The sequence below is a fragment of the Dendropsophus ebraccatus genome, chromosome 14 (genome assembly GCF_027789765.1).
Source record: "Dendropsophus ebraccatus isolate aDenEbr1 chromosome 14, aDenEbr1.pat, whole genome shotgun sequence".
Classification (NCBI taxonomy): domain Eukaryota; kingdom Metazoa; phylum Chordata; class Amphibia; order Anura; family Hylidae; genus Dendropsophus; species Dendropsophus ebraccatus.
In genome coordinates this window covers 52562144-52588830 of record NC_091467.1, presented here as the reverse complement: position 1 = coordinate 52588830, position 26687 = coordinate 52562144, and the positions used below count along the sequence as shown (strand labels likewise).

General features: G+C 44.4%; 1 long non-coding RNA gene across 1 annotated transcript in view; it reads left to right on the top strand.

Moving 5' to 3' along the window:
* Positions 1-455: 455 nt before the first annotated feature.
* The window catches only part of LOC138773119 (uncharacterized), a 78571-nt gene continuing 52339 nt past the window's right edge, over positions 456-26687 (top strand). The window contains exon 1 of the long non-coding RNA XR_011359879.1: positions 456-511. This is a non-coding gene — a long non-coding RNA (uncharacterized lncRNA). The remainder of the gene's footprint in view (positions 512-26687) is intronic.

Here is a 26687-nt window from a genome sequence, read left to right as displayed (position 1 = left end):
AGGGGTTAACATGTGGCTTATTTGTATTTTCAACTGTCCCATTCACCTAAACAAGGTCATTATGTTTGCAGCAACAATTCTGAATATTCTACATCATTCTGAAATTTCAAGAAATTTCTGCATCAGAATTTACGATTCATGAATCCACCATAATTTATACTGAGTTTAGAATCGTAATATGCTCTACATACGGGTGGATTTAAGATTGGAATCTGGGAGGGAAGGGGGTTGGTGTACAACACTGCAATTTTTGGTCATACCCCTTAAAGAAAACCTGTCATCAACAAAAACATTTGATACCCCAGAGAGACACATCAATTATTTTGATCGGTCAGGATCAGAATGTTCAGACCGCAACCAATAAGTAGAACGAGCCAGGAGAAGTATGCACTTTCACTCCCAGTTCTGTGTCACATGACCTGGATGACTTCCCAAGGCAAGTCTATGGGGCCATCCAGGTCTCAGACACAGAACAAGAAGAGGAGCACGTAGCAGCTTGTTCTACTGATTGGTAAGTAACTTTTTATACAGTATGTCTCTCTGACATTATTATTGACAGGTATCCACACCATTGACATAAAAGTGGACACAGAAACACTGAATAATGTGTTCAAGAATAGACTTACACTACCACTATAACAGCAGCAGTATAACCTTATAACACTGCCATACAGTGGGCAGATACCAGTGTAGAGTATCACTATGCCACAGACCCTACAAAAGAATCCTGTACTTATCCGATGCAGTCACAGACAGAATTTTTTTAATAATTTGACAAGTGGGCGTTACCATCCTCCTTGTCAAAAGACCCTGGCCTTAAACTGTTGGTGACATTACCCAAGTGTGTAATGATAAATCCTGTTGAGAAGGGAAATGATAAAACCGGTTGTCAGTGAAGCTTGGACTGTGCAGGCCTTTTTATGGGACTACAGATTGTAGTAAGATCAATGGCACTCTATTTTATGTGAGTGCTTGAGTGTGGTCCCTTCCATACATATGCATAATTATAAATCACTTTAACTAATCTGTGAGGAATAACAAGAATGGAGCAGTACAGAGTTCTAAGATGTGCTAGAATTATTATCTCATAGTATACATAAGTCTTTACTAGGACAGACAGGTCCTCTTATAACTGCAGTGACAGATGTCTCTAACTGTAGATGTTCTCCAGGCAATTTATTATATTCAGACCCCAAAATTAATTCAGACCCCTAAATAAATTCATATTTTAGACCCTACATTTAATTCAGCCAGAGCCTTGAATAAATTTACGTCCAAACCAAACCCCAGGTCAGACCCCTAATTCACAGACCAGACCTAAATCCACAGACCCCAGACGACAGACTGGCATATGAGTCTTAAAATTGGCCCTGCCCCCTTTTTCCCGGCTGGATTCACTAAGAAGCACACGCCTCTTAGTAACTCCAGCTGGCCGTGCACCCGTCCCTGCACCTGGCGCATCAAATCTACACCTGCTTCCAGCCGGTGTACATTTGGATCATGACTTACGCCTAATAAATGATAAATGCGGCGCTGAAGGAGGCCGCGCCCCCTTCCGTGCCTTGCCGCTTTAACTCCCCCCTCCCCAGCCCCCCATCACGTGAGTGGGCAATACGGCAGGCATAAACCAGGCATAAGGAGCGAACCTGCACCTTCTCCCTGGTGTACGTCCTGGCCAGTTTCTGCGTTGAACCATTCCTTTAGAAATGTATGAATAAATTGACAAATGGGTGTTACCAATTCACTTATGCAAGGAGTGAGTCCCGGCATATTCCTTTCAATGGGATTTTGCGTCTATCATTGCCAACGGCCGTCAAAAAGACGTCTGTTATTTGCCGATAATGTTCGTCTATAATGATCACGATCATTATAAACAGACGTCATTGGCAAATAATGGACGTCATTTTGACAGTCACCGGCAATAACGGCTGTAAAATCCTGTTATGTGAATATAGCCATATAGCATCAGAGTATACTCCCAGTGGGTAACACACATTTAGAACATTTTAGTGAATTTCTCACAGTTATATCCAAGGAAGAGCCTAAGGCAGAGTCTGCAGCTCTCTAATAATATGGTGAATGTGAATAGTTACTAAAGCAGACCTATCTAGCTGACGCCACAGCTAAAACGTAACTTTACATTCTCATTCCAGGCACTGATAGTATTTGCACATCTCGCCGGTACAATGAGAGAAAGGAACATGGAAAAGTTCTAGTGGTTGCCATCAGCATGATAAAGGAAAGGTGGCTCACTTCTGCTATCTTAGTTGATTGTATCTATTCAGTGGTTTCTATAGAGTTTAGTGTAATAAGGCAAAGGAAGTGATATTTTCTAGCAATGATTCCTGGGCAGCTATTCTAAGTGATCTCCGGAGTCTCATATGTCTTCTGACAAATCAAATGGAATAACCCAGATGTGATTGTCTGGTCCCAGAGAAGCACTCTGTTTCTACTGGTGCCTCAGAGCATCCCTCAAGGAGATGACTTAGGTAAAAAAGAAAATTTATTCCATGTTTGATATTTAGAACTGTTCACTCCAGTACTTTCACTGCTTTTAGTGGGGGCACTACAGATGTCAGAGTGCTCACAACTCTTCTGGAAAGGCTGTGGGAAAAGAGGGTCATACAAGAAAAGCTGAACTGCAAAATTGGATACATTAAAGTAACTGTGGAAAGAAGTGTTTGCAGTGCATGTGAAAAGGGCAAGATTCCCTCCAACAGATCTAGTGGAAATTTGGATGTTTTTTTCTGTTCTGAAGGTTTCGGTATGGCCATAAATGACATGGTGAATCATTCTTTGGATTGGTGTCATGTAATACCACATTTGCTTTGCTGCAGGAATAGGGCACAGACGATTTAAGCCCCATCTTACTGACAGCTCACCACCGGATTAAAAGATTGTTTTTGCGAAATGGATGGCACCAGGAGCTATTTGATCCCAATGCCATCATCTTCCTGCTCTCCCTCCTCCAACATCACAATGTGGCTGATGGCTGCCCCCCTCAGCCAGTCAGTGACTGGGGCGGGACATTGCTGCAGTCACTAATTGGCTAAGTAGATACTTTCCCCTAGGCCGTGAGGTAGCAGGAAGCAGGGAGAAAATGATAGCAGTGATCCGGGTCCTTTTGACTCAGCACTGTGGGTCATGGGGACTGGAAAGTACATATTCTTTCTTATGTATCCCCCACCCCTGCCCGTATTGTATTTCTGGTGAGTACCCCTTTAAAGTGACTCTGTACCCACAATCTGCCCACCGCTTGTAACTTCAGATAGCTGCTTTTAATCCAAGATCCTTTTGGCAGTTGATGAAAAACAACTTTTCAACTTGCAGCCTGTGTCAAACTGGCCGTGGCCTAGAATATCAGTACATTAAGTTGGCACAACCTCTCCGTCCCTCCTCTCTGCCCTCTTCATAATTAAAAATGCTCCAGGCAGATTTTTTACTATTCATCACCTGTGTGAGCACGGCACATGGGCTGGATCACTAAGGCACTAAGTGCAGTGTTCAGACAAGTGAGGAATAGGAGAATACCTGCCTGGAGCATTCCTTATGATGAGGAGGGCGGGGAGGAGGGACAGAGAGGTTGTGCCAGCCTAATGCACAGACACTCTAGGCCACGGCAGTTTGACACAGGGCTGCAAGTTTAAAAGTTGTTTTTTCAGGGCAATAACTGCATCACCTGCTGAACGGACCCCAGGACAGATCATGGATTAAAAGCAGCTATCTGACGGTACAAGTGGTTTGGGGGGGACAGATTGTGGGTACAGAGTTGCTTAAAGGACTCCATAGTGACAGAGTCTGTTCCACTGAACTGGCGCTTAACAATTTTATAAGTAATCTGGATAGGAATGTAAGGTTAAACTCTATTGTAATTAGGTTGATTGTAGAGGTTTCTAAGGGCCCTATTCCACCGGATGATTATCGTTCAGATTATCGTTAAATCGTTCGAATCTAAACGATAATCGTTCGGTTGAAATGCAGTTAACGATTAACGACCGAACGAGAAATCGTTAATCGCTTTATAAGACCTGGACCTATTTTTACCGTTGCTCGTTCGCAAATCATTCGCATCGAATAAGACATCTTTCGGTCGTTCGCAATAGATACGAACGCAATAGCGAATAAATAGCGAAGAAAAAACAATCGCAATTACGATCATAAGTAACGATTATCGTTCCATGGAAATGAGTGAACGTTTTCAGGTCTTTCGCAATAGTGGTCGTTTGAGATCGTTAACGATTATACAAACGATAATCGTCCGGTGGAATAGGGCCCTAAGGGTCTATAAGTAGACAAATGTCAATCTCTGTGATCAGCGCCCATTTGCAGAGCCTTCACAAGGCACAATCAGTTTTGCATCTGGGCCACATTAATTGTTTGTGTGGTCCATTCCTGCTGTCTTCTCCTAATGCATAGGGATCAGTAAGGCTGTTGATTTTTCAACATGCCATCTGATCCCTAGCCCTATTACACAGGGTCCTGTTGGCTATGTGGCCAATAATCTCCCAGTATAATAGGTCCCTATGGCATCTCAATGAAGTCTTTGCATCAGCATGGGTTTACTTTATTTTTTTTTATAATTGTCTTTTTATTAAAGTTTTCCAATATAAAATAACAATACAAAGTAAAGGACAGAAAAGAAATCGGCAACGTTATAAGTAATAACAACCAATAAACTGCCTATTGGCAGGAATACTGTTATACAACAAAAGAAAAAGAAAGGGAGGTAATCACAGAAAGAAAAAACTGTGACTTGGAGTCGGGCTTCAGGAGGGCAAGAGCCAGACAGGAGGGCTACAAATAAAGTCTGCCTCAGCACAAATAAAAAATAACCAAAGAACAATAATTTGTGAGGTACAGCCAGGGCAACAAGCCCATGTAGGACAAAAGCAAACCCAATCTAGAATGAGAAATTAAAACAAAAGAGAAGGCGAGAGGAAGCAGTAAGAAAGAAAGGAGAATAGAATGGGTAGCAGAAAGAAAGAGAAGAAAGAACAGGAGGAAGAGATTATCTCGGATATCTGTCCCAGAACGCATTCCAGGACACTCGTACAGCGTCCACCGTATTATTAGGAATAGCCGTGAGAGATTCCATACTTCGGACGTCCCTAATCCGTGTCAGTAAGTCTAGGTAAGACGGAGGAGAGGTGCTCTTCCAACGAAGAGAAATAAGGCACTTGGCAGCTGTGAGAATATGGAGGAGCATTCTGGCAGTGCGAGCCCCGATGGACCTAGGTGGGACATTAAGAAGAAAGTGTAGTGGGATTAGAGGGACCTGTATATCAAGGACCTCCTGTATAGTATTTTGAACAATTTACCAATATGGTGTGATTAGGGGGCAATCCCAAAATATGTGGAGCAACGTTCAAGGGGTGGACTGGCACCGCCAACACGTATTAGGATACGTGTTAAATTTATTAAGAAGGTGGGGGGGTGGTGGTACCAGCGCGTGAGTAGTTTATACTGCGCTTCCTTGTATTGTGTACATAAAGATGTGGCCACCTTGCGCCAGATCACCTGCCACGTAGAGTGTGTATTTGTGATGCCCAGGTCCCGTTCCCACCTGTGCATATAGTCATGTCTTGGGGGGTCTGCCAGAAAAAGCAGGAGGTAAATATCCTTTAGAGGACGCACCCCGTAGACAGCAAAGCTCAATTGGGCTGATATGGTTCCCAGGAGCGTTGTATAAAGCACCTGCAGCAGCCGCGGCACATACTGCAGCAGGACACGGCGCGTGACAGACACGGACGGGGAAGTAGTCATCTGGGTGGCTCCCTGCCCGTATCTAGTTACCACGCTGTGCCTGTCAGCGCGCTCTGCAGGATGATTGACAGGCAGAGAGGCCAGTGTGGCCAGAGTGTCTAGATATGGACGGGGAGCTGCCCAGATGACTACTTCCCCACCCGTGTCTGTCACACGCCCAGAGAATAAAACTCATTTTTCTCCGGTATAAAGCTCCTGCTGCGGCCGCGGGCAGTACGTGGCATTGTAGTTTACAGTGCCTTAAGGAAACAGTGTCAGGCAGCTGCTGCTAGGGCAAATTAGATTATAAGGTGCCTCAAAAGAAGCATATATACATGTGATTAAAAAAAAAAAATTTGTTCTACTACCTTATAATATAATATACCTCATTGTATATATTGTGTACAGTTTTGGGCACCAGTACACAAGAAAGACATCAAAGGCAGCCAACCAGAATAATAACTGGAAAGATGAGAACTACAGTAGCCAGAAAGATCAGCAAAATCGGGGCTAGTTTAAAAAAGAAATTGCTGATTCAATAATAAATTATACAAATATCGGAGCAATACAGAGGTTCTAACCATGACCTGTTTATAACCAAGACTGTAACAAGGGGCGTCCTCGCCGTCTACAGAGAAAAGGGGATTTCACTGTTAGAGCCGGGGAGCTATGGAGCTCTGTGAGCGGAAGGTGTCATATGAACTCACTACAATGTTTCAGAGGGGTCTGAATACATTTCTGGAGTATTATATTACAGGTTATATTGACTAGAATCTGGAGAAGGCCCCATCCAACATGGCAGATGTGGAGTCAGAAAGGATTTTTTCCCCTCCCTCTGGATTTCTGCTACAGGCAGAACTGAATAAACATGATATAAATTATCAGCCTTATAAACTGTGTTACTATGTAAAATGTAATTGCAATTGAGTGGATCAAACATAGAATTGTATTATTTGCTATTTAACTCCATCATAGGACATGCCCTGTTAGACAATGGAAGTCCTTTAAATGTCCTGGCTTCACCGCACAATGCGGTTTTATAGCATCCCAACAATAAACTCCGCCAATTATATCATTGCCACAATCCTAGCACTTTTTATTGGCAGGGGAGGGAATGATATGTGTCTGAGGCCATGCTTGGAGTCTGCTCAGGCTGTTAGACTTTGCTATTGGTTGCTGTTTCTTTGTTCCATTATACATTCTCACAATACAGGGATAATCATTCTTTGCTGTCATCCTATGGAGACGCTTAGGGAGTACAGTAGCTGTCCTTAAGATGACAAGTCATAGATCTAGAGTTTTGTCAGAGTTTCTTTAATATTTTTTAGGACTTTATTCTCTGGTGTCACCTACACACAGTGGTGGTAATAATCATTATTCCTGAGAGAGCAGCCCTTTAATTCACCAAGGACTAGTGGTATCAATTCATAAGATACATGATCAGGAATTTTGGTCAGGGTTATAATATTGCTGGTTGCAGGTGAAAGGTTTGTTTCGCTTAGGGTTTTTTTTTTTTTGTGCCCCTCGGCCTGGAGGGGGGGGGGGGGATTGAGGGAAAAATGGTATATGTTTTTATGTATGGTATGTATGTACTAAAAATGCATACTATATATGGTGCATATGGCTCTGTGCATATGGCTCTTGTTTTCTTTTTTATGTAAATTTATAAATAAAGAATTTATTTTAAAAAAAAATTGCTTTGTCTAATGGGACCCTAAGGCTAATGAAATTTATTTATATGACCTGCAGAGATCCCGATGGCGCGGTCAATTTTTTAAACCTCGCTCTATGCACTGGAGGTGGGCTCGGCGCCCCCAGGATAGTGGTATCCCCTCCACCCGGTGACGTAGCCGATTCTGAAGGAGGTGTGTGACAGAAGGGATATAGTACACTGGCATATTTGCATATGAAGAAACAGGCGCAGATGGTGGGAATCGGGCAGCGATTTGAAAAATAGACCACGCTGCCGGGATGTCCATGCTGCCACTGGCAAGGTGATATAAAAAAAGATTAGCTTTAGTGGTACATTCACTTAAATTATATTTAAAGGGAATTGATAAGCTTGCCTTCACTTCTATATGGATCGGGTAAATGTTCCTGGCTGACAGAGAAGATGAGGGCTATCAAAAGTTTGGGGCCCATCCTTTCCTGGTCACACCCCTGCCCTATGTGCAACTACTTCGACCAGAACTATACATATTCTATGTATACTTTTTTGTCTAATTAATGCCCATTACATTATTTATTACATGGATTAAATTATTTATTACAAATCACTCTTACTGATAACCATGGAGGAAAGACGCACTATGAGTCCCAGTACAGAGGTAGCAGTAGTACCCAGGTCCATTATAGAACCCAGAGGCCCTTATATCACATTGATAAACATTGGGGGGAAAAAAACCCTAAACATAAACAAAAACATAAAGAAAGACAGCTAAACTAATACAGAGGTCAGTGAGCCATTCCATTCCATTGCAAAATAACTCTATGCTCCTTCCACTTCCATTGCATTGGAGTGCATAACCGGAAAAACAGCAGTAGTTTGTAGTTACAGGATGGAACTGCAGATCCCCATAATGCAGTAGCGTAGTACAACAGGCTAGAATAGAGAAGCAGGGCTGCTGTCAGAGATCTGTGTGGTCACTTGACAGCAATGAGGAAGGTAGGTGTCAGGACTAGTCACTAAGAGAGACAAAATGGCGGACACAGACAGTGCACCCTAAGCTCAGCCCCGCCCACTGACTACCTACTTGCCCCCCTAGGCTAAACCCTAGGGCAGCAACTGGGCGGCGGTCCCTGTACTGGCTTGGTGGGACACAAAGACAAGACAGACAGACAAAACACAATAAAGAATAGTCGACAGTCTGGGTCACAACAATCGGGCAGCAAAAGTACAAAATCACAATCCAATAGCACGGTCAATAAACAGGCAATATGGTCAGGGGCAGGCAGCAAGCAGGAATGGTCAGAAGTACAGGCAAAGGGGGTCAGAGTAAAGACAGAATAAATCAAAACAAGCAGGCAGAGTCAAGCTCAATATCCGGCACTAGAATGAGCCTCAGCCAAATACTTATAGGGAACCAGGAGACAGTTCCAGCCGCCTATTGTACAAGGCTCCTGGTTCCAAACAAAATCACCTGCGGATCAGAACTGGCAGCAGTGTAACTCCTTAATAGCCAGAGCACACAGCAGACGGGTGGGGCTGAACATCATGATAGAAATAGGCCAGTGTTCAGACAGGGTTCAGGTTACTGCACAAGACATACAAAACACTGAATATCAGCGCCATCTCAGCCGTGCAGCACTAGCTGAGGGGCGCACGGAGTTCATCCCAGGCACATTCATGACAGTAGGTGTGTTCAGCATAGACCAATCAGGAAGTGAGAATCACAAATCTGCAGGCGGACAGTGACAGAAACTTTTTTATACAGCAGTGAATGGCTGAGTGTGAGTATAGGCAGGCACATTATAGCAACAGTGTATATAACTTAGTGTAAGTGCAGGCAGATTAGCAGGAATGGAGCGGATGGGAAACACAAGGGCTCACAGACTGCAGAAAGTATGAAGGAATGGGCAGGGCAGATGTGGGCACATAAATGCAGCTCTCTCTGCTCGGGGAGAGAGGGGTTACAGCTATGAAGAGATTACCTCCACAGTCCTGTCCTCTGATGTAAGCCCCAGCCTGAAGTGGATCTGCCATGATTTGGAGGGTGGGGGAGACTTCCTGGGTCAGAGTACAGTGCAGATCCCGCTACGCAGACCATGCCGTTCCCCCACTCCTTGTCCCACCCAGTACAGGAAGCTCTTAAACCAAAGCAATGCTCTTAAACCAAGTTACAGTTTTGAAAAACTGTGAGCTCTTCTTGTCAAGTTTCTCTTTACCGAGGTACCACTGTATATGTTTTCTACAATCCAGTCTGTAAATTTGATAAATGTCTTATAGTACACCAGTGATTGTCTTTGCAGCTGGACAAAGCGGCGGCAGTCTAGCAGAGGAAGGGTTAGGCTGGTGACAATACCATCTTAACTCACATTAATTTCAGCATTGCAGAAAGCCATCCATTAGTAAAGAGTTACAGCCGGCGTTAACAGTAACACTGTAGCGCCATTAATTGGAATGAATGGATGGGTAACTTTTATGAGAGGTCACAATGGCAGTAATATTGTCTTTCCAAAAAGATTGGTTTAGAAATTTGCATGCCAGCTGTAGAGACTTTGCCATGCTGTGCCATTCTCCAGCACATGCCTCACCTAGGATTGATGGGGTTTTAATTATAGAGGGAGGGGGGCTAAGATCACAATACTGTAACTCCTGAAGGATTACATTGTGTTGTATTATAACACTACAGAGAACAAACCTTAGACAGAGGATGAAGCAGAAGGACTGCGTAATATAAGGCACCAGAAAGAGCCACTGAGCCTTAAAGGGGTACTCTGGGCCAGGGGGTATTTTTGAGAATCGCCAGAGAGGGGGTGGAAACTGAAGCCGGAGGTCACTTACCTCTCCCGTTCCAACGCCCGTGCCCGAATCGCGCCGCCCGGTACTCTCGTCCCGCAGCCGCTTCCTGGTCCGAGCGGCGACCATAGCGGAGTCCTGCCTCTGCCACTGAATGGCAGAGCTGCCTTGGGATTACTGTAAGCAATAACATATGTACAGTGGGGAAAATAAGTATTTGGTACACTGACGATTTTGCTAAAGTTTTCCCACCTACAAAGAATGGAAAGGTCTGTGATGTTAATTGTAGGTACACTTCAACTATGAGAGACAGAATCTACAAAAAGAAGATTCCAGAAATGAAATTGTTTGATTTTGAATAGCTATTTAGCATTTTATTGCAGTATATGAAAGAACAGTAAGGTTCCTATTACACAGAGCGATTTGTAACGATTAACGACTAACGATAAACGATTTCAAACAGGATTGTTTATCGTTAAACGGAAATCGTTCACCATACTACACAGAATGATTGTCGTTAGATACGATCGATACTACGATCGTTTTTGCGATAGTTATAATGAGCGTTTATTCCTTCTGATTCCAGAAAAACAATGTGCAATTACGCTGAACGATTAGTGAAAAAAATCAGAACTAGAGCGAACGAATGTGGAATTACAGCGAACCATTAGCGAACGATTAGCGATAATTTTAGGTTCACATCTAAATTAACAAGCAATGACATACGAACGGCATTCTTCTTCTTCCTTCAAACGTGACGTGTGGAATTGATAACAGAAGGTCTATTTTGGACCACATGATCTTCCATGCCTCCTCCTGGATGATCCAGTTGGTTATTAGTAGGGATGAGCGAACTTTTGAAAAGTTCGGTCCGGTTCGATCTGGCGAAATTTAGTGAAGTTCGGATTCGTACAAACTGAACCTAAAATGAACCTTGGTATAACGGCTGAATAATTGCAGCTACAATAGTGGGAGTCTGATAGGGTATAGTTTTGTTTAGTTGCAGTTGCTATTTCAAAGAAAAAGTGGAAAAGATCAAAGTGCAAAAATAGTGAAAAAAAATAGTGAATAAAAATAATAATAATAAAAATAGTGAATAAAAGTGCAAAAATAGTGAAAAAAAAAGTTGAGGAGGAGGAGGCGGCAGCACGTCATTGCACCCAGGCCAGTTTTGTTGAGAAGAAACAAGTTGAGGAGGAGTTGGCGGCAGCACTTGATTGCACCCAGGCCAGTATTGTTGAGAAGAGACAAGTTGAGGAGGAGGATGCGGCAGCACTTAATTGCACCGAGGCCAGTATTGTTGAGAAAAGACAAGTTGAGGAGGAGGAGGCAGCACTTAATTGCACCCAGGCCACTATTGTTGAGAAGAGACAAGTTGAGGAGGAGGAGGCAGCAGCAGCACTTGATTGCACCCAGGCCAGTATTGTTGAGAAGAGACAAGTTGAGGAGGAATGCAAGTAAGGGCACAGGAAGTTATTGATGGCCTAGACTTATCTTTTAAAGTGAGTAGGGGAAAATCCACTGATGGGGTATGGGAGTGACCTTCCCGCCCTCTCTTTGGTCACTCCCAAAAAACCTCACCCTATGAGTACCTTCACATGTGGCTGCGGGTCTGCTGAGTAAAATCCACAGGGCCTTTTTATACCGTTCACCAAATGGCGTTCAGTACTATGGTGCTGTCCGGACATACACACTTATGCGCTGAACTGGGTATTTGCGTCCAGCCCCATAGTACTGAAGGTGGCATAAAATCAGCCAACTATGCGCTGTGGATTTCAGGCAGCAGAGAACCCCAAAAATGCATCACATTGTAAAGGCACCCGTAAATAAGGCAAGTTAACCTGCCTTTCAGCAACTGTTTGTTGCTGTAACTAACTGTGGAGGTTTTTTATATCACAGTTGAAGGACAGCAGCCTCCGTGATATATACTCCATAGACAGCCTTATTCCAGGTGTGACTGCATGAGAGGCATGAAGTCATTCGCACCGGGAAGAACCCCAGTGTTACTTGGCACGGGTGCCAGGGATAGAACCCCACGGCTGTAGGTCAAAAAAGGTGAAATCCTCACTTTGTAGAGCATAGTCGTAGGGATTATTTTAGGGATGGTACTGTTCTTGGGGTATGGGTTGGACGGTACACTGGTATGAGGCATTAAGCTGGTGTGAAGATGTTAAATGGCCAACACACCATTTAAATTTGAAAATGGGGTTCTGTTTATTCAAATGAGTCCGAATTAAGTAGGGAATTTTTAAGGTGATTTTGTTTAATTTGGGGTCTAAGGGGGGAGCATTAGTTAATAAGTTAAATTACGGATTTTTACGTTGGGCACATATTTAGGATATAAAGGACAGTTTCTTGGACACACAGATTGCCATGCAAGACGGGTGAGTCATAATTTAGTCATTCACATCAGGCAGGGGGGTCGTGTAATCCGATGTAATCCAGGCACGATTCATCTTCACAAATGTCAGCATCTCAACACTAAATACCCTCTCTGATGCAACACTTCTGGCTGTTCAGGACAGCAGAGCCAGAGAAAACTCTGCCTGTTGAGGCCAAATGTTCAGTTTCTCTGCCCAGTACTGCACGGGGTCGGTGACACTTTGGGGCAGGTTACAATCCAGGTAGGCAGTGACCTGATGGGTGAGCTCATGCTGGTCCACGCCATGAGTCCGGTGTTGTGTCCCCTCTACAGCAGCTGGCTGCATGAAATTGCTCATCAGGGATCGGAGGCTGTAGCGACTTCTCACGCCTCCACTAGTGGTGTTGGGAGTGGAGCGCGCTGGTTCCCCCCGAGAGGATGTTGTCTGGGAACCTTGCTGGTCTCGCTGGTAAGTTGAGACCAACTGACTGTTGAGTAGGTCCCGGTAGTACACCAATTTTGCCTCCCTCTGTGATAGCGGAAAAAATTCAGCCATTTTGGGGCGGAAGCAAGGGTCCAGCTGGGTGGCCAGACAGTATTGGTCCCTCTGGCGGATGTCCACAATCCAGCTGTCATTCCTGAGACACTCCCGAGGCACCTTGCATTCTGCACCAAGGACAATGAACGCCTCTGCTCTCCACTGTCCTCAGTATAGTTCCAGGGTCTGCTGGGGTCTTCCTTCTCTTCCTCTACCACCTCATCCTCCATCTCCTCCTGTAATTAAGAGGCAGAGAAGCCAGGTGGCGGTGTGTGGAATGGCTGGGTGTAGACATCTTCCTCCTCCTCACCCTCCATCTGCACTTTATCCATCTCTGGGCTCAAGGCAATGTTCAGCCTTGGAGTGGTGGCCTGGAAGTCCTCGCTGATGATGTTGTTCAGCGCACTTTCCAGAACATGGACGAGTGGGATGATGTCGTTGATCCCATAGTCATGGTTGCTCACAAAGAGAGTCGCAGTGTGGTGTGAAGTTGCCTGATTGCCCCATGAGGTAGTCTGTAACGGCTGGCCTTTGCTCGTACAGGCGGTCCAGCATATGGAGGGCAGAATTCCAGCGTGTTGGCACGTCGCTGATTAGCTGATGTTGGCGCAAACCTCGCTGTCTCTGGATCCTGAGCAGGGTATTCCTTGCAGCGTAGGAGTGGCTGAAATGTTTGCACACTCTGCGTGACATCCTCAAAAGGTCTTGTAGTGTAGTGCAGCCATTCATCTATCTCCTTCCTGATGGTCCGAAGGAGCTCCTGCCCACTGTGGCTCTGTTCACCCAGGCTCACCAAATGGAGGACAGCCTGAGAGCGCCGGGATTGACATTGGTGGTAAGACACCGGGGCAGGTTGGACTGCAGTCAAAGCGGCGGATGGTTTCAAGCTGGTGGAGGCAGAACTTGTGCTTTCCGCTGCTGGCCCCCTAAAGCACCATGGAGTTGACAGTGGCAAGAATGGGCCAACTTCCTGATGGTCTTCTGGGAGGATGTTGACCCAATGGGCAGTAACAGACATGTATTGCCCTTGCCCATAATTAGAGGACCAGACATCAGCACTCAGGTGCACGGTCTTGGACACCGAGAGTCCCAATGAGTCGCCAACCTGCATGTAACTGTGCAGTGATGGGACAGCTTTGCCAGAGATGTAGTGGCGGCTGGGGACTCGCCACCTGAGGTGCGCACACGCCATAAAATCCCTGAAAGGCTGGGAGTTCACAAGGTTGAAGGGCAGGGACTGAAGCACCAGCAGCTTAACCAGGTCAGTTTCCGGGCCATGGAATACCTGCTGGAGTAGACCTGACGTCTGGCCATGGACTCGGTCACTGATTGCTGCCTCATTAGCAGTGTAGATGGCAGTGACACTGTGCTGCCACTGAGTTCCACTGAGAGGATGCTGCATGATGGGATCTGCAGTGTATGGTGCATCCTGACAGGAGGTGGTATTGGGTTCATGGTTCTTCCAGGCCTGTTGGTGTTGCCTTTCCATATGCTTTCTCATGGATGTTGTCTCAAGATTATCACCCTTACCACCACTGACCCTCTCATTGCACAGCAGGCACAAAGTGATGTGCTTATCTGTCCCCAGGCGGAAGAACTGCCAGACGACAGAGGACCGTGGTTTGCTGACAGCCATGGGGGTCTTGCTAGCTGTTCACTGCCACCGCTGCCTGAGGGTCCCCTCTCAGGACCAAGGCTTTGAGGTAATGATCTCTGCCTGGTAGCTTGTCTTCTACCCCTCCCTCTTGTGCCTCGGCTCCTTGCAACAGAGGGATGTTGCTGTGTCGGTGGCATCTCTATTTCTTCTCCTGATGAAGCTGAGGATAATGCTGTTTGAGAGCGCCACGTCCGATCAGCGACACCATCATCACAGTCATCACCACTGCTAATTTCCTCTGGTGGCTGGGACAGGATATCAGGTGTGGAACTGGATGCCCCTCCCTGGCTCTGTTGACAGCTTACAGCCAACACCTCCTCTGGAGTCTCTGTACGTTCCACCCGCTGACTTTGGTGGACTTCCTCCTCCTCATCATCATCACTAAAAAGTGGTAGAGACTCCAAGGGCAGATCAAGGTTTGCCAAGAGTTCCCTGGCAGAAGGTACCCCAGGTGATTTGCATTCTAATAACAGGGGACAGGGCAGAGGACTCTCGCTGACCGTCCCATGTAAGGGTGGTGTTGGATGATCCAGCCCATGCTTGACTTGGGAGCTTTGGGCGGTGGAACTGGAGGATTGGGTAAACCAATCTAGAACCGCTGGCTCTGTGGTTCTTACAAGACCAGTGGACGTCAGGGGTAGCTGCACCCTGCTGCCACGCCTGTTACCCCAGCTGCCACCAGGCCTGGTGCTGCTACTTCTTCTACCCTTACCGCCTGCTTTTGCGCTCCTTGCCTGGGAAGTGCTGGAACTAGGACGCTTGGACATATTTATTTGGGTGGGGGAAAATGAAATGAAAATTTAAAAAAAGGCTTCTATAGGTTATTTCACCTTAGAGAGCTTTACACCTGTATTGCGTATATGTGAGTTATTGGCCGGAAGGCACAAAGTTTAAATGAGTGATGCTTTGTGGGTTAACGGCACCCAGCAAAGCAGAAATGAACAGGTTTTTTGGGGCGCTGACTTAGCGTCACACTCTATGGAGGGCTTGAAAAAGTTTTGCTGATATAGGTTACTTTACCTATAACAGCTTATGAGAAAAGAGACAAAGAAAAGAGAAAACAGGGCAAAGAGGACTTGAGGGGCACATTACGAAACCTTAAGGTTCACTCATGATAGCTTCTGGGTTATCCGTAAGACCCCCGGAGAAATAAAAGGGGAATACAGGGTACTACATAGGAGGCCTGGCCTTACATGGGTTGGGGTGTTCTTGTTCCTTGACCTCTGTCATGACTTCTGTGGGGGCCCCCCCCCTTCGCAGCCATTATGCTCATGTGGAGAGTGGTGGAGAGACGGACCTGGGATAAATCCTGTTTAGGTGGTGAGTTTAATTTGTTTTGTTTTTTTTGTTTTTTTTTAGTTTATGTCATGTGTTCTTAGAGCCTCTATACTTTATTTCTGATGTTACTTGGTTTTTCCGATACCCCTGATATGATAGTTGGCTGTCAAGCATGCTTCGGCTGATATACTGTACGGTATATCGGCAACGTGTCGCAATTTGAGCGATATCTTATGGGGAACAATGTAAAAAAAAAAAAGAAAAGGGGGGAGAGAGGTGATATTTTCACTGTTCTTACTATTTCTATGCTATATGGATTGTACATGATTGTTACTCTTATTCTACCATGCTTATTGCTGTACAACCCTGAATATGCCTTTCAATAAAATGTTGGGGAAAAAAAAAAAAAAAGAGAAAACAGGGGTGCCTCCTGGTGTGATATAGTAGGGTAAGGGAGCTCACCAATAACGAAAAAGGAAGAGGCTCACCTGATTGAGTTGTGCTATATTCTAGGCACAACTCTATATAGTGTGTTTTTCAAATGAAGACCGCAGCTCCGGCTGGAGAACCCCAAGCCAGGGGTGGAACAAAGAGCAGAATGTGAGCCAATGGAGGATCACTGGACCTATCGGACTCCGGTACAGCAAGCGGGCGCAGGTCTCCAAGAGAAAACAACCAGCAGGTGGTCACATAGGACCAAGAGAGGGAATCCGCAATGCAGAAGGGTTTGATTTTATTTATCACAGCGCGTTTTGGCCATCCGTTTGCTAGGGGGTCTTTTTTGTAATACAACAATAATAAAACAACTGCATTTGTAAAGTACAACCAAGTGGACTCCGGTCACTTCCGGGTCAAAGACAGACCGATAGCACTAAAAGTCATAGTCACCTAGTCACCTCCCCCCTCCCCCCCCCCCCCCCGCCATAACCTAGCCCCTGACTGAATAAGGTAATTCATTTTGTGCACAGTATATATATTTTTTGTTCTGACTATGACTTTATGACTTTATCGGTCTGCCTTTGACCCGGAAGTGACCGCAGTCCGATAGGTCCAGTGATCCTCCATTGTCTCACATTCTGCAGCTCATGAGAAAGAAACTTTTTTAATTTACTTTTTTGAAATACTTTTTTTTTTTTTAACTTTTTTAAACTTTATTTTTTTAATATTTTTTTTTTAAAAACTTTTTTTGTTGCAGCTTAACAGGGTTGACGGCACCCAGCAGAGCAGCAACGTGTAGCGTGTACTCTCGGTCATGGGATAGGAGCTGTTTTTTTATTAAGATGCCTATCTCGAACTATCTCTTGATTTCTCAGCCTCTTTCCCTATCTATCACCTTATCTTCTATATCTAGCTTTCCCTGGATCTTGCTATTTGTTTTTTTTCTCTTCCTGTCTCCTGCTTCTCTCACTAACACTTTCTATTCCTTCTCTATCTCTCCCTGTATCTATCTAGTTGTTTGGCTATCTATCTATCTATCTCTTTTCCCTCTCTATCTAATTTGGAGCTCCTCTCTCTGTGAAGTCTGGCAACACACTCACAAGCTGTTGGGAAGCTCACGCGCTTCAGGGGCTGTGGGGTGATGTCACACATCTTGATTTTCACAGAAAACCAGGATACAAGGGATTATAGGAGTAATAATCCCTTGTATCCTGGTCTATTCTGTGAAAAAGTACAGTTTTGCGTTGCCGTTGTTCGGTACTGAACCAAACTCTTTGCAAAGTTTGTAACGAATCTGGTTTGTTAGGGTTCAGTTCGCTCATTCCTAGTTATAAGTGAACTTCAAACGGGCCTGGACATGTGTTGGCATGAGCAAGGGGAGTTTGTGTACCCTGCAGGATTTTAATCAATGATGGCGTAGTGTGTTATGTAATCTTTGAGAATGTGGTCCCAGCTCTCTTTAGGTCATTGACCAGGTCCTCTCATGTAGTTTTGGCCTGAATACTGGCCTTTTTCAGAATCATCCTTTCACCCATGAGATGAGATATTGCATGAAGCCTCAGACCAAGGAAGATTGATAGTCATTAGAGATGAGCGAATACGATTCGATCGAGTAGGTATTCGTTCGAATATTGTGGTATTCGAAAGATTCAAATTCAATAGAGTAGTGAGGCGAATACACGGGAAACATTTGAAAGCCCTCCCATCGCAGTTGGCGCTTTTTTTAATCCAATCACCATGCAGGGAGGCCATGGGGGACCCTGGGAGTACACACGCAGCACGAAAACGGTGTCTACCCTCATTGGATAGCTGAACCACATGACCTCGAATCTTAAATACTTGGCTCCCGCCTCTCGACCGCAGATGAGCTTTCAACCTAGTCAGGGAGAGTTCTTGGAGCAGGGAGAGATAGGTTTTAGTAGCGTTTTGGTTAGGCAGGATTACTACTGAACCAAAAAGTCCTTTTCAGGGCTAAGATCAAGCGAAAAAGTCATCTCTGAATCAAAAGCACTTCTCAGTGCTAAGAAACAGATGATAATAGCAGCAGCAGCAGCAGCAGCTGTATTCATTTCAGTACCATGTGTGTTCAAGTGACTTAGAGTGTTCCTGTTTAACACCACTAAGGGCACGTTATACATATTGTTCCAGTAGCCCACTAAGGGCACTTGATATATACTGTTTCAGTAGCCCAGTAAAAGGCACGTGATACATATTGTTCCAGTAGCCCAGAAAAAGACACGTCATACATACTGTTCCAGTAACGTTCGTACAGCATTACGTGTGATACGCGCGAATAACATGACGCTCTACGGATGCACATTGGAATCATGTATGTAACACTGCGCAGGAAATACGAACAAAATGTGTGAACATTGCCATAAATGTTCGTAAAGTGTTCGCAAATATTTTTCCTTCGCAACTGCAGAGAGTGGCATTATACTGCTATTTTGGGGTGTTGGGTGCACCCAGGCATGCTCCCCCTAATGACCCAGTGTCATTTGGAGGTGTTGGCATCGTTTAGGGAGGTTTCATGGGGGACTTGGTGATCTCCAAGTGGTCAAATTTTGATTTCCAAGTGCCGAGAAATTTTTTCCCATAGACTATAATGGGATCGAATACTCGTTCGAATAGTCGAATATCGGTGCCTATTCGATTCGAATTCTCGAAAGTCGAATATTTCACTACTCATCTCTAATAATCAGCTTATTTTTCTTACATTTTCTCAAAGTTGTTGCCTTCTCATCAAGCTGCTTGCCTGTTGTTCTGTAGCCCATCTCAGCCTTGTGCAGGTTTATAATTTTTGTACCTGGTGTCCTTAGATCGCTCTTTGATCTTGGCTATGGTGGAGAGGTTGTAGTGTGTTGATACTAACAGGTAATGAGTGCAGAGTAGGAGGGGCTTCTTAAAGAGTGTATCAAATACTTATTTTCCCAGTGTATGCAAAAGCTTTCCTGTAAATGGGATTTACCCAGGTGCCGCTGTTGAGTTTTGATGTGGGCACGCGCTGATGCGCCCGCATCAGAACTGTGCGGGCCGAAAGATCATCCGGCCGGTACCGCAGTACCGGCTGGGGAGGTTTTCAGAGACCGGACAGCCGGCCTCTTACGCCATGTGAACATGGCCTTACACTGTATATTGTCAAATAAAATATAGTGGTGCCTTGGATTACGAGCATAATTCGTTCCGGAACCGTGCTTGTAATCCAAATACACTCTGTAACCAAAGCAAATTTTCCCATAAGTAATCATAGAATTCCAGACAATTGGTTCCACCCCCCAAAGTAATGATTTATTTTTCTGAATAACATGTAAAACGAATCAAACAAACATTCAGAAACAGCAGAATATGTGATATTATAAGTTACTGTACAGTAATGGAGAGGATGGGGGGGAGGTCGGACAGAGACTGCAGGGAGCATGAAGGAATGAGCCCAGGCATCTGTGGGCACATGCATGCAGCACTTTTTGTCTGGGGAGAGAGGGGTTACAGCTATGTAGAGATTACCTCCACATTCCTGTCCCCTGATGCAAGCCCCAGCCTGAAGTGGATCTGCTATGATTTGGAAGGTGAGGGAGACTTCCTGGTTCAGAGTACAGGGCTGTAGACCAGGCTATGCAGACCATGCCGCTCCCACTCAGTACAGGGAGCTCTTAAACCAAAGCAATGGTTTTAAACCAAGTCACAATTTTTTAAAACTGTGAGCTCTTAAACCAAAACGCTCTTAAACCAAGGTACCACTGTACATCTTTTGTTACATTGACAAATCTGCTTCTTCTCTACCTCTTTCCTCATCTTGTTACTGGTTCTGTGATACTATTAGTTCTTGATTCTCATGAGAAAGTTTCAAAAATTTGAACACATTACCATTGGTCCCTGATTTATTCCAGCAACATTATAGTACAATGAAGAGGGGATAATATAGAGAAGATTACTGCCATTACCCTTGCCATGACTTACTGCCTCTCGCAGGAATGTGTGGTAGTAATGTGACATAGATCTACAATGAGCCTTGCTGAAAAGCCTGTGAACACAGATCCTGAAGGAACAGGTGCTAGAGCCAGTCATTACATAAAATATCTGCCATCCTCTGTGGTAAACAGTGCCAGCTGGTTGGCCGTGTGAATAACTTCTGCTCAGCCTAATTCTAAAGACACATTTTATTGTGAAGAATACAATATATTTCCGCAGGTACTTTTTGCCCTATATCTTACTTGCTGGGGAAGCTGGAGGGCCGAAGGTTCCCCATCCCAGCTTTATAGGTCAGCCTCACATATAAGGACAGGACTATCCTTCTGCTGTTTATTTCCTGCGTCTTTAATGTCTGATACTCTGAACCCTTGGGTATCTCCCTTTCCCCTGGTGTATCAGACGTCACAGGTCACATTCATTATTTCCACTGCTCTCAACCATTCCCCTTCACTTTCTGTCTCAGGTGGGAAAGTGTTTCACATGCTGGGCAGCAGATCTAGTGAGCAATAGAATAGTAGAGCAGTGTGACTGTAGTAGATGTATAAAAAACAGTGAGTAATTACAGCGCCACCTACCTGCAGCTTGTAACAAAAGGGTGTTCCAGGCATCTGTTAATAGAGAAGGGGTGGAATCATGGAAACTGTAATTCTTTATTTAGGCTATGTTCACACTACGTAAAAGTACGGCTGTTATTGCCATTGGCAACAACGGCCGTACTTTGTGCGGGGTGGAACAATGCCTCTACTTCAATGGGATCCCGGCCGGAGCGTATACACATTGTATACGCTATGGCCGGGTTCCCATGCGGACCCGCAAATAACTGACATGTCAGTTTTCTGCGGCTGCAATTCAGTGCATTGCGGCCGCAGAAAGACCTGTCAGTTCACACAATGAAGGGAGCGGCTCTGGCCGCTTGCTTCATTGTGTGCTATGTGAAGTTCTGATGTGGGCAGAAAGATCATCTGGCCGGGACTTAAGTCCCAGCCGGGATGATACGGCAGAGACCGGCCGTTCCGTGACCCAGCCGGGTCACAGAAACGGCCGGTCTCATACATAATGTGACGTAGCCTTAAAGTGACACCGTCACCCCCTTTTTTCATTCTGACTTCTCTGCACAGGTGTAAAGGGTAAATTTACCAGTGTTCATACCTTGTTTTACATCATATGTCATGGTGCTTGTTCAAGTAAAAAGTGATCTTTTATCATCTGCAGATTGTGCTAAGTGGGCAGTGCTTCACGACAACTGTGCCACTTAGCTCTACCCACAGCACCACCGTAGGCCCCACCCCTCCGTGACATAATCAGCAGATAGGCCCCGCCCCTCAATGCCCATTGGGATGGGCCAATGTAGAGGGGGTGTAGCCCAGACCTTAGGCCAGCCTGTTCCAATGGTCAGCGAGGGGTCGGTAAGTTCCAAAGTTCCAATGACGTCACGGAAGGACGGGGCCTATGGTGGGGCAGTGGACGGGGCTAAGTGGTGCAGTTGTAGTGAAGCCTCGCCCACTTAGCACAATCTGCAGAGGATAAAAGATCACTTTTTACTTGAACAAGCCCCATGACATATGATGTAAAATAAGGTATGAAAACTAGTAAATGTACCCTTTGCACCTGTGTAGAGAAAGGGGAAGTGTCCCAAGGTTGTGGTGTGTGCTGTGTCGGTGGAAGGTGAAAGATCACAGAGTCTCTTTAACTTTCTTAAATAAGCTTGTTTTACTGAGAAGATACATGTTTCAGACAAGGTTACACGATTATGAGGTTTCTCTTGATAAAGCACTTGGTAATACACTTGACAATACTTGTTCCAGACAAATACTTGACAATACAGCAACCGAAACTGTAGTAGGAATGCAGTGTAGGGTATAGTCTTGCCGACTGAGTAGTGTGCTGAGTAATACAAAGAAGCAGAGTAGCAAAGAGGAGGATGTTGTGAGTCTCAACCCAAGTAGTACTGTGCTCTGCCTGGATGTTGGAGGATGAAGTAGAATACTTAGAAGAAGAAAAAGAGCACCACCTGTGCCCATGTATTGACCTGGAATAGTCTTCACACCACCATATGCCCACTAGACTCGGCTGAACCTTCCTAGAGGGTGACACAGGCCCCAGACCTTGTTACCTGGGATGAGCGGAATGCTGAGGGTTCCCTGCTGACACCCGCGTTGCGAGATAGAGTTCCTAGGCTTATTGCAACTTTGCTCTATCCGTATCAGTTCCTAGATCTTTGGTTTTTGTTGTCGATACTGTCCTGCTCTGTTAATCTCCTTGTCTACAGCGTGGGTTAAGGTTGTCTCTGACTTGTCCTCTCCTAAAAGTGGTTTAGCAGTGCATAGTGCTGTGTAGCGTTACTAAGAAGAAAGTTGTTAGATGTGTACTATCTTGCTTCCTACCCATACGAGGTTCTAGCTAAGACTGACCTAGGTAGGGCACCTGGCAGAGGGCCAGGGCCCAGATAGGACCACTGTGGAGAGCTATGTAGCTTGCGTCCTTCCTCCACAATGTCCAATACGAGAGACCTATACACTTTCTCCACCCATGTGACTTCCTATCTCCCACCATGTAAGGTGCGCTGTGAGTGGGTGAAGAGTGCATACAGAAGAAGTAAAGAGAGAGCTGATAGGATAGAAGAACAGATTCTTACTGGTCTGCATATTCATGTGACACATAAAGAAACAATAACCCTTTATACACTGCAGCTGTGCAGCTTCCAAATACACATAACAAATAGAGCGACATCTAGTGGCCAAACTTTAGCACTACTTTCATCACCACACAAGTACAATAAGTACAGTCTTGTACTTGTACAAAGTGTATGGAACTGTAAAACCCGTGGTAGGACACTACACATGCAGGTGGTACAGTGAAATGAAGCAAAATAAACAGATATACAGTAATATTAGAAAATGAACAGTGTAAATTAAAGAGAGACACAGATAAACTGTAGTTCTTTACAAGGGAAACCCACCCAAAACAAGCCCCGGCAGTATGAAAACAAAGGTGCTACACAGGGCTGGGCATTCATACACTTATGCATACTTGTCTTTTTTGTTACATTGGAAAACCCTGGAACTGTGCAGTGGGTCAAGCTATATTCTTTACAATATATGGTCTGTTTATGAAGCTGCAAGTTCAGAGCTCACTAGCTGTTTCCTATGTAGCATAGCTTCTCCCAAAGCTACAGCTTGTTTTCTTTATCCTGCCCCCTTTAATTCACTCATACATCCATATTCAAGCTTGTATTTCTCGGTAAAAGTGCTTCCTGTCTGTTAATAAGTGACACTGACCTGTACTAAGCTATGCCAGATGGAAAAGTTGTACGCAAGTAGCTGGATGCGTTGCAGCTACCATTCTCCATAGGTTGAGACTTGGCAGATGACAGCTTCATGCAACATTTCTTGATCTAGAGCAACAACACCAGAGGGAGACCATGCTGGATCGGTGGACATAAATGAATCCCTCTTGGGAATAGTAGGACATTTTTATTAATCAAAACTACGTAAATAATTGTCGCAAAGCAAAACTTTTGAAAGTTGCACATAAATCAACACGGACACAAACATTATATATATTGTTTCCAAACTCATCTCTATATTTCGTTTCATGAGTTTATGAGGTCTAAAGTAAGAAGTTATGGGAGAAATCAAATAACAGCATAAAATGATTTTAAAAAATGTATACAGTGTAATATATTCAGAATCAGGAAGGTATTCTTCTTACATTAAACTGCATCAAACCTCTATATAAAAATTGTGTGCTGTGTCTTCATCTCAGTCATACGTGTATCTTCTGTCGGTGACATTGTACAGTAAGGGAAATGTAAGGCTGTTTTTAGGGTGAATGCATTATTTAGATGTATTGGTCTTTTCTCTGACATACCGTCAGCAGCTTCTAGGCTCTATGGTGGGGGGAGGGAGAGCGATTGATGAAATGTTTGTACAAATTGTGCTTGCTCTACTGAGCACTTGTTATGAATGGATGTTAAGTCACTGCACATCCTGAAAACGTGTTTAGCAAATGCGAGTTCTTCCTGGGAGTTTCATGTCGATTGCTAAATCAACTTTTTATCTGCTTGGTGTATTACCAAACCGTACAACACATTTACACTGAAAGGTGGGAGACCGGGGGTTTCTACGGCTAAAATATTGATGGCCATTCCTTAGGCCACATTGCAGTGAGCTCATCTAGCCAACATTAACGGGATTATCAGAAAATTGTATTTAAATAAAACTGGAATGCAAAAAAATATAGAACAAGGTCAGCTCACCGTGTGAATATGTCCCAATATTAACTGCAACCCTCTTGGTGAGGAGCAGGTGATAAGAAATGGGCCGTTCACCCAGGTATGCAGTCCATAAAAGTAGAAGGAAATCACAGCTCCAAAAAACGTGAAGGAGTTAAAATGTCCAAAAATCTTTATTCCAAAGCATGTTAAAAAACAACAACCATGTTAAAAACAGCACGTGCTGTTTTTAACATGGTTGTTGTTTTTTAACATCTTTTGGAATAAAGATTTTTGGACATTTTAACTCCTTTACGTTTTTTGGAGCTGTGATTTCCTTCTACTTTTATGGACTTTAAATAAAACTATCCACCCAGGACATGTAACCTAAGGCCTTATTCGACGGAACGATTATCGTTCATAAACTCGCTCCAACGACCGCTCGTTAACTATAATCGCTTCGTGGAATTGGTGTAAACGAGCGAACGACAAAGGCGAAATCGTTATATTGTCGTTCAAAATATTTCAGCATGTCGAAAAAAAATTGTTGGTCTTTGAAAGATAATTCGCTAATCGGTTCGTAAAATTAGAAATCTTTCAGTCGTTCGTAAAAAGGTTTTAAAAAAAGTAGGTGTGTTGTATGGTCATGATCGGCCCCGGCAAACGTTTTAAAGACCATGTAACAACCGCAAAATAATCGTTACACTGCATATATCGTTCACATGTATGTGTTATTATTCACTTAAAAAAATCGTTTAGTGATCGTTAACGAGTGGTCGTTGGAGTGAGTTTATGAACGATAATCGTTCCATGGAATAGGGCCTTCACTTATATACTGCTATCACCAATAGTACTGGCTTTGGTGAGCTTTTCTGTGATTCACCACTAACAGGAAGTTGAAAATAGTAGAACTACACAATGTTTATTGTCCTTAGCTCCCCCACCCCTCCCTCTCACCATAAACAATGCATCATCCTCTGATCTCACATGTGGCTGCCATCTGTATGTTTAGGCCCTGCATCCTCAGACTATCATTCTGGAGGAGGCAGTGGCCTGAAGATACAGCAGTGGCTGGTGGACTGGATCGTTATCGTCCTTACATAACCCTGTTTGCACAGGAAGATGTTCAGCCGATGACAATACATTTAGTAGCATGTTCTAAAGACACGATCAGCGGAGGATCAGGCATTTGCCCGGTTCTCAGCTGATTGGAGGCCACTTTTACATGGGTCGATTGTCGGCCGCAGGAGAATTTCTAGCAACGCTCCTGGCCAATAATCAGTCTGTGTACAAGGCCCTTAAGACCCCCAAACTAATGGATTTTGGTGGTATAAGAACTGTATGTTTCTGCAGCATGTTTATTTTTTTTTTACCTGATATTAGAGTACCCCTCCATGCATTCACCACTAGCAATGCATGGGGCAACACTGGGTCCATCTAGTCTGCTCTATTAGTATTTCCCTTCTTATTATCTTAGGATAGATATATGTTTATCTCTGTTATTGCAGATTTACCAACCACATCTGCTGGAAGTTTGTTCTCTTTTTCCCTTCTTTCCTCCAGACTATACAGATTCAAATCCTTAATCTTTCCTAATATGTTTTATGCCTGACACCCTCCACCATTTTTGTATCCCATCTTTAGACCCTTTATATCCTATCAATATCTTTCTGTAGGTGAGGTCTCCATTATTCCAGTACACAGTATTCTAGATGTGGTCTCACTCGATCTCTATACAGCAGGATCACAATCTCTTACTTCCTACTGGTTATACCTCTAGCTATACAGCCCAGCATGCTATTTGCTTTCCCTACCGCCTGGTTGTACTGGTGACTCATTTTAAGGCAGTCAGAAATCACTACCCCTAAATCCTTCTCTTCTGCAGTCTTTGCCATCACAGAACTGCTAATATGCTACTTGGATAGAGGATTCCTCCTCCCCAAGTGGATTATTTTACATTTTGAAACATTGTTTGGACCACATATTTAGTACAGTGGTGTCTTGGACTGTGGTGTAGCAGTGTGTATAGCT